We start from the raw sequence: 8,149 nt of genomic DNA, 5'->3' as shown, positions 1-8,149 counted from the left end.
CTTGATCCTATCAGCATATTGTTCTATTGCTTTCTCAGTCATGTGCTGAGGTAATCCCTTTAAAATGAATCTGTGCTATTCGCCTCAACTACTGCTCGTGTAGCATCTTCCACATTCTAACCACTCTTTGGTAAATAAGTTGCTCTTGATTTGTCTACTGAGTTTATCAGTGACCTCCCGTTCTGAACTCCTGCACAATAGCAAATATTTTCTCCACATCAACTCGATCAAATACCTTCACAATGTTAAAAATATATCTCCCTTGTTATTCGAGAAAGAAGTTCTCCAGACTGTTCAGTTTTTCCCGAAATGTAAATTATTTCAGTTCTGACCGAAATTTTTCCTTCTTTGCTGTGAGATTTTGTGATTCTATGATTTAATTTTCGCATCGTCTGGGAGATCCAATCGGGCAAGCATGCAGGCGGTCTCTCTGATAAATTGCACCAACTATTCGACTATTAAAGCAGTTTTATTGTGTAGCTGCGATGGCCGAGTGGTTAAGGCGTTGGACTTGAAATCCAATGGGGGTTTTCCCGCGCAGGTTCGAAACCTGCTCGCAGCGATTCTACAGGTGCTCTTTTTTTATCGACTCACGGGGATGTCATTGGAATCTGATCACAATTCCCTCCACTGCCCTTTGTTGCACTGATTGACGCGAAGCTGTTGTTCGAACTGGAAAGATTAATAGTTTATCGGTATTAATTGTTGGTTTTTTCGACACTATCTGCAAAAATCAATGAGCAATATACACAGCATGAAAAAAATGCCTTTTAATAAAGATCAGTGCATTGTTTGGGAGGAACTCACCTTTAGTTAATGAGTGCGAACGAGGTTTGGTTTTATTAAGATGAACAAGTTTTGCCAAAATGACCACGGCAGCGTTTGACGTTGCAATTTTCTGATAACATCAGTGTTTGCATCAAATTAGATGCCTTATCCATTAAGCGATGTGGCCCCTGCAGTTTGGAGCATATTAATATACAGCAAAAATCTAATGGGTCAAAGTGTAATAGAAAGGCAAACATGAAATCTCGGTGCCGCAATGCAAGGAGTACTCGGAACCCAGGACAGGGCTCTGAGCTAGTTAGAGTGGGTGAGAGCTCAGATCACAGGACTCCAAGAAAATATGCAAAAGGCATGAGGCAACAGAGCAGAGTAGTACTGGGGTAAGTGTAAACGACAAGGTGATAGGAAGGGACACTATGTATGAATATAAAGGGGATGCAGGAGGGGTCAAAACTAAATATCATTGTTTAAAAACTAGTATTAAAACCCTATACCTAACCCCACGCAGCATTCGAAATAAAGTAAATGAGTTGACGGCACAAATCATCATAAATGGGTATGATTTGGTGGCCATTACAGAAACGTTGCAGGTTGGCTAGGACAGGGAATTAAACCTGCAGCAGTATCTGACAATTCGGAAAGATAGACAAGAAGGGAAAGGAGGTGGGTTAGCTCTGATAATAAAAGATCATATCAGGGCAGTTGTCAGAGATTATATTGGCTATATGAACAACATGTTGAATCATTGTGAGTGGAGATTAGAGAAAGTAAGCGGAAAAAGTCACTGGTGGGCGTAGATTATAGGCCCCCAATTAATAGCTTCACGGTGGGGCGGGCAATAACTAAGGGAATAATGGAAACATGTGAAAAAGGAACGGCAGTAATCATGGGGGATTTTAACCTACAGATCGATTGGTCAAATCAAATTGCACTGGGTAGACTTGAGGAGGAATTCATAGAATGCATACGGGATTGTTTCTTAGAACAGTATGTTACAGAACAAACAAGGGTGCAAACTATCTTAGATCTGGTCCTGTGTAATGAGACAGGAATAATAAACGATCTCCCAGTCAAAGATCCTCTCGGAATGAGTGATCACAATATGGTTGAATTTGAAATACAAATTGTGGGTGAGGAAGTCGTGTCTCAAAAGAGCATACTATGCTTAACCAAAGGTGACTATAGTGGGATGAGGGCAGAGTTGGCTGACGTAGACTGGAAACACAGACTAAACGGTGGCACAATTGAGGAACAGTGAAGGACTTTTATGGAGCTCTTTCATAGTGCTCAACAAAAATATATTCCAGTGAAAAAGAAGGGCGGTAAGAGAAGGGATAACCAGCCGTGGATAACCAAGGAAATAAAGGAGAGTATCAAAATGAAAACCAATGTGTATAAGGTGGCCAAGGTTAGTGGGAAACTAGCAGATTGGGAAAATTTTAAACGACAGCAAAGAATGACGAAGAAAGCAAAAAAGAAAGGAAAGATAGATTACGAAGGTAAATTTGCACAAAACATAAAAATAGTTATTAAAAGCTTGTACCGATATATAAAACGGAAAAGAGTGACTAAAGTAAATGTTGGTCCCTGAGAAGATGAGAAGGGGGATTTAATAATGGAAAATGTGGAATTGGCTGAGACCTCAAACAATTATTTTGCTTCGGTCTTCACAGTGGAACACACAAAAACCATGCCAAAAAAAGCTGGTCACGGGAATGTGGGAAAGAAGGACCTTGAGATAATCACTATCACGAGGGGGGTAGTGCTGGACAGGCTAATAGGACTCAAGGTAGACAATTCCCCTGGTCTTGATGAAATGCATCTCAGGGTATTAAAAGAGATGGCGGACGTTCTCGCCGATGCATTCGTTATAATCTACCAAAATGCTCTGGACTCTGGGGCGGTACCAGCGAATTAAAAAACAGCAAATCTAACACCTCTGTTTAAAAAAGGGGGCAGACAAAAGGCAGATAATTATAGGCCGGTTAGTTTCATATCTATAGTGGGGAACATGCTTGAAGCTATCACTAAGGAAGAAATATCGGGACATCTGGATAGGAATAGTACAATCAAGCAAACGCAACATGGATTCAGGAAGGTCAAAGCATGTTGAAATAATTTATTGGAATTCTTTGAGGATATAACGAGCATGGTGGATAGAGGTGTAAGGATGGATGTGGTGTATTTAGATTTCCAAAAGGCATTCGATAAGGTGCCACACAAAAGGTTACTGCAGAAGATAAAGGTACGTGGAGTCATAGGAAATGTATTAGCATGGATAGAGAATTGGCTAGCTAACAGAAAGCAGAGAGTCGGGATAAATGGGTCCTTTTCGGTTTGGAAATCGGTGGTTAGTGGTGTGCCACAGGGATCGGTGCTGGGACCACAACTGTTTACAATATACATAGATGACGTGGAAGAGGGGACAGAGTGTCGTGTAACAAAATTTACAGATGACACAAAGATTAGTGGGAAAGCGGATTGTGTAGAGGACGCAGAGAGGCTGCAAATAGATTTAGATAGGTTAAGCGAATGGGCAAAGGTTTGGCAGATGGAATACAATGTCGAAAAATGTGAGGTCATCCACCTTGGGGAAAAAAAACAGGAAAAAGGAATATTATTTGAATGGGGAGAAATTACAACATGCTGAGGTGCAGAGGGACCTGGGGGTCCTTGCGCATGAATGCCAAAATGTTAGTTTGCAGGTGCAGCAAGTAATCAGGAAGGCGAATGGAATGTTGGCCTTCTTGCGAGAGGGATGGAGTACAAAAGCAGGGATGTCCTGCTGCAACTGTATAGGGCATTGTTGAGGACGCACCTGGAGTACTGCGTGCAGTTTTGATCACCTTACTTTAGGAAGGATATACAAGATTTGAAGAGGGTACAGAGACGATTCACTTGGCTAATTCCGGAGATGAGGGGGTTACCTTATTATGATAGATGGCGTAGACTGGGTCTTTGCTCGTTGGAGATTAGAAGGATGAAGGGTGATCTGAAAGAAACATTTAAAATAATGAAAGGGATGAACAAGATAGAGGCAGAGAGGTTGTTTCCACTGGTCGGGGAGACTAGACCTAGGGGGCACAGCCTCAATTACGGGGGAGCCAATTTTAAACCGAGTTGAGAAGAAATTTCTTCTCCCAGAGAGTTGTGAATCTGTGGAATTCTCTGCCCAAGGAAGCAGTTGAGGCTAGCTCATTGAATGTATTCAAATCACAGATAGATACATTTTTAACCAATAAGAGAATTAAGGGTTACGGGGAGCGGGCGGGTCAGTGGAGCTGAGTCCACGGCCACATCAGCCATGATCTTGTTGAATGGCGGATCAGGCTCGAGGGACTAGATGGCCTACTCCTGTCCTAATTCTATGTTCTTATAATGAGGGATTACCCAGTGGAATTGTGTTTAGATCAGTTCCATACTTTGCACTACAAACCAATCAGCGGCAGTGAGCCTTTCACTGATTGAAATACGAGAAGTCACAAATCCCCAGCGGATTTCGAATTCTTCATTTAATGCTGGAAACACTCCGCAGGGCCACCAGCTCTCGGCAGAACTAATGTTTTGCAGCATTGCTTCAATGTATTACAGGTTTGGTGTGAGTTTCGTCACTGAATGTTTAAGCTGCTCTAAAATACTTGCAGCCCAACCGCACCACCAAAAGTAAAATAAATGGCCCGTAATGGGTTCGAATTCGCCAATTTTCCGTTAGCAACACCCAGCGCTAACCAAGTGAGGCAACCGGCTTTCATGCTATTTGCTTTCTTATGGCACTTTTTCATGAAAATGTTAGCATTCCTCCAGCGACTTTCACCTCAGCACTTCCCAAAGCAGTTCAGAGCAAATTAATTACTTTTATGATGTGATCACTTTGGAGTGTAGGAATTGCAAAAATGTGCAGCATGGAAGGAGGCCATTTAAGCCAATAGTGCCCGAGCAGGCTGATCAGGAGCTTTCAAGCCAAATTCCCACTTCCCAGCTCTAAGTCCGTCCAATGGGTTACAGCAATTTAAGTGGCATTGAAGTATTGTTAAAATGTGTGAGGGTTTCTGCCGCATTGAGTCATTGAGTTCCCGACAACCATGACGCCCTGGAAAAAGACATTTATCCTCGAAACTCGTCTAACCCTCCCCCTAATTGATCATCATAGGCAGTCCCTCGGAATCGAGGAAGACTTGCTTCCACTCTTAGCATGTGTTCTTAGATGGCTGTACAGTTCAATACGGGAACCACAGTCTCTATCACAGGCCATACAGATCGTCGTTGAGGGAAAGGATGGTCAGGGAGCCTGGTTTGCCGCAGCTCCTTCCGCTGCCTGCACCTGATTTGTGCGTGCTCTCGGCGATGATACTCGAGAAGTTCAGCACACTCCTGCATGCACTTCCTCCACTTAGGGGGATCTATGGCCAAGGACTGCCACAGTGGGGATGTCACACTTTATCAGGGAGGCTTTGAGGGTGTCTTTGTAACGTTTCCTCTGTCCGCCTTTGGCTCATTTACCGTGGACGAGTTCCGAGAAGAGCAATTGCTATGGCAGTCTAGTGTCTGGCATATCGCCTGCCCAGCGGCGCTGATCAAGTGTGGTAAGTGGTGCAATGCTGGGGATGATGTCTTGGACGAGGACGCGAATGTTTGCGCGTCTGTCCTGCCAGGGGATTTGCAAGATCTTGAGGAGACTTCGCTGGTGGCATTTCTCCAGCGACTTGAGGTGTTTACTGTACATAGTCCATGTCCCTGAGCCATACAGGAGGGCGGGTATTACTACAGCCTTGTAGACCATGAGCTTGGTGAAAGTTTTGAGGGACTCATCTTCAAACACTCTTTTCCTCAGGCGGCCGAATGCTGCACTGGCGTACTGGAGGCGGTGTTGGATCTCGTCATCAATGCCTGCTCTTGTTGATAGGAGGCGCCCAAGATAGGGAAATTGGTCCACCCCGAACTTCGTTTAAATCTATTCCCCCTGATTGTTGACCACTCTGCAAAGGGAAACAGGATCTTCCATCCAACTCTATATAGGGTCCTCATAAAGTTATGCACCTCAATATAGTCTCCCCTCAGCCTCCTCTGGTCCAAAGAAAACAGACTCAGCATTTCCAATCTTTCCTCATCACCAAAATTCTCCAGTCCAGGCAACTTTTTTTTGTAAATCTCCTCAGTACCCTTTCCAGCGCAATCACATCTTTTTTTTTAAATGTGGTGACCAGAACTGCACACAGTACTCCAGCAGCGGCCCAACCAATGTTTTATACAGTCAAGTACAATGTCCTTGCTGTAACCAGCAAAGTTACGGACCGAGAGCTGGTACGTGGAATTAGGCTGGATAACCTTTTGTTGGCTGGCGCAGAATCGATGGTAAGTACTGTAGCGATTCCAATACGACCAAGTTGATCTCTTGGACTAATTTTGATCGCTTAGATGGAGAGGAATTTTAACAGATTTTTTCCCACAATTCGCCTGGGTTTTATTTCTGCTTTTTTGCTTCTCCCATGCGTTCTCATGGCTCGGGTTGGGGTGGTGTGTGTAATGTTTCGGTGCAAGGGGTGTAGAAGTTGTGTGGGGCGAATTTATTGGGCTGGGCGTTCTTTATCTTTCCGCCATTGTCATGCTTCACAGGTTCATATATAGCCTTCAGAGTTGTTGATCAAAGGGCCTTGTGGCTCTTTGTCGGCTGGCATGTATAAAATGGGCCGAAGTGGCCTCCTTCAGCTCTGTGGATTTCTAGATTTCTATTTACTTTCACAGCCCCAGACTATTCCTTCACAGAGCCAGACATCTGCAAAATATATTCAGACGGCTCTTTCACAGTCCCAGACTCTACGTTCACAGATTCACAATCTTCCGACACAGTTTTACAATCGACCTTCACAGATCCAGACTTTTCCTGCACCGACCCAGACAGTGGCTAAACAGATCCAGGCAGCTCCCGTACAGAGGGGCAGTGATACTACATCGAGCCAGACATTACTGTACAGATCCATACACTCCTGTGCAGACAGGCAAACCTCATACACAGCATTAAAATGCTTGTTTACAGATTCAGACAATTCCTTTCACAGACCCAGCATCAACTACACAGGAGCAAACATGTCCTCATCAGCCGCAGACAACACCAAAACATTTCCAGAGAGCTTCGACAGAGACACTGACAATTTCTCCGCGAAAGCAGGCAGCTCCTCTGCAGAACCAGGCAGGTGCTACACTGAAGCACAGATTAACAGCACAGGCACAAACTTTAATACACAGACCCATACATCTCCTTTCAGAGACAGAGGGACCTCCGAGACAGATTAATTCCCTTCCACATAGACATAGGCAGCTCGACCCTGGCCAAGGCATCACCAACATAGATCCAAGAGCTCCTACACAGATATAAGCAGTTCTTACACGGGCGCAGACTGTTCCGAGAAAGGACCAGACTGCTGGTTTACCGAGCCAGACAGCTCGCTTCGGAGATGCAGACACCTCATTTAAAGATCAAGACAGCACCGGTACTGGATCAAGAAGCTCAATGCAGAACCAGGCTATCTCAGGGAGATCAGCCACAGACAGACACACTCCAACACAGACACAGGCTCTCCGGCACAAACAGAGGCAACACCTGCACAGACCCAGTCAGCTCCAAACCTGACACATGGAACTGCAACACAAACCCCGACGCTCCTACACAAAGCCGGACAACACTTAAACAGACACAGTCAGCTCAAAATCTGACACAGGCAGCTGCAACGCAGAACCAGAGAGCACCGAAAGAGACTCAGAAACTATTACATTGAAAAAGAAAGCTTTTACAGTGACCCAGACACTCCTACCTATAGTCAGAGAGCTTGTCATTGAATCCAATGCATAATGCTGCAGATAACTGATCGGCTTACAAAGGACAGCATAGCGTATACTGCCTTTCTGGCTATTCTGACCATGCCAGCGTTTATGTTCCACTCAAATATTCTGGAGTCTTTCTTGATTTAAATCTATCAGCATAGCCATCTATTCCTTTCTACCTCATATGCTGGAATAGCCTCTCCTTAAATGTATCTATACCTATTCGCTTGAACCACTCCTACGATTTTGAGTTCCACATTCTCATCACTCTTTCCAGAAAGAAGTTGCTACTGAATTCTCGATTTGATTTCTGGATTTCTTGATCACTATCTTATATTGGTGGCCTCCAGTTATGCTCTTCCCCACATGTGAAAACATTCTCTCTGTACACACTCGATCAAAATCTTTCATAATTTAAAATAAATCTGTTAGGTCACCCCTATAGATAAATCTTCAAGAGAAAATAACCCAGCTTGTAAATTATTTCCACTTTTGAATAACCTCCCATTTCTGGTAGCATCCGTGTAAATCTACTCTGCAACCT

General features: G+C 44.1%; 1 non-coding gene across 1 annotated transcript; it reads left to right on the top strand.

The window, feature by feature from the left end:
- Positions 1 to 479: 479 nt before the first annotated feature.
- trnas-uga (transfer RNA serine (anticodon UGA)) lies at positions 480 to 562 on the top strand. Its single transcript has one exon. It is a non-coding gene; the product is annotated as a tRNA-Ser (tRNA).
- Positions 563 to 8,149: the final 7,587 nt, after the last annotated feature.

The sequence above is a fragment of the Pristiophorus japonicus genome, unplaced genomic scaffold (assembly GCF_044704955.1).
Source record: "Pristiophorus japonicus isolate sPriJap1 unplaced genomic scaffold, sPriJap1.hap1 HAP1_SCAFFOLD_165, whole genome shotgun sequence".
NCBI lineage: Eukaryota > Metazoa > Chordata > Chondrichthyes > Pristiophoridae > Pristiophorus > Pristiophorus japonicus.
Note: the sequence above shows the minus strand (reverse complement) of the source record. Positions and strands in the feature narration are given on the sequence as shown.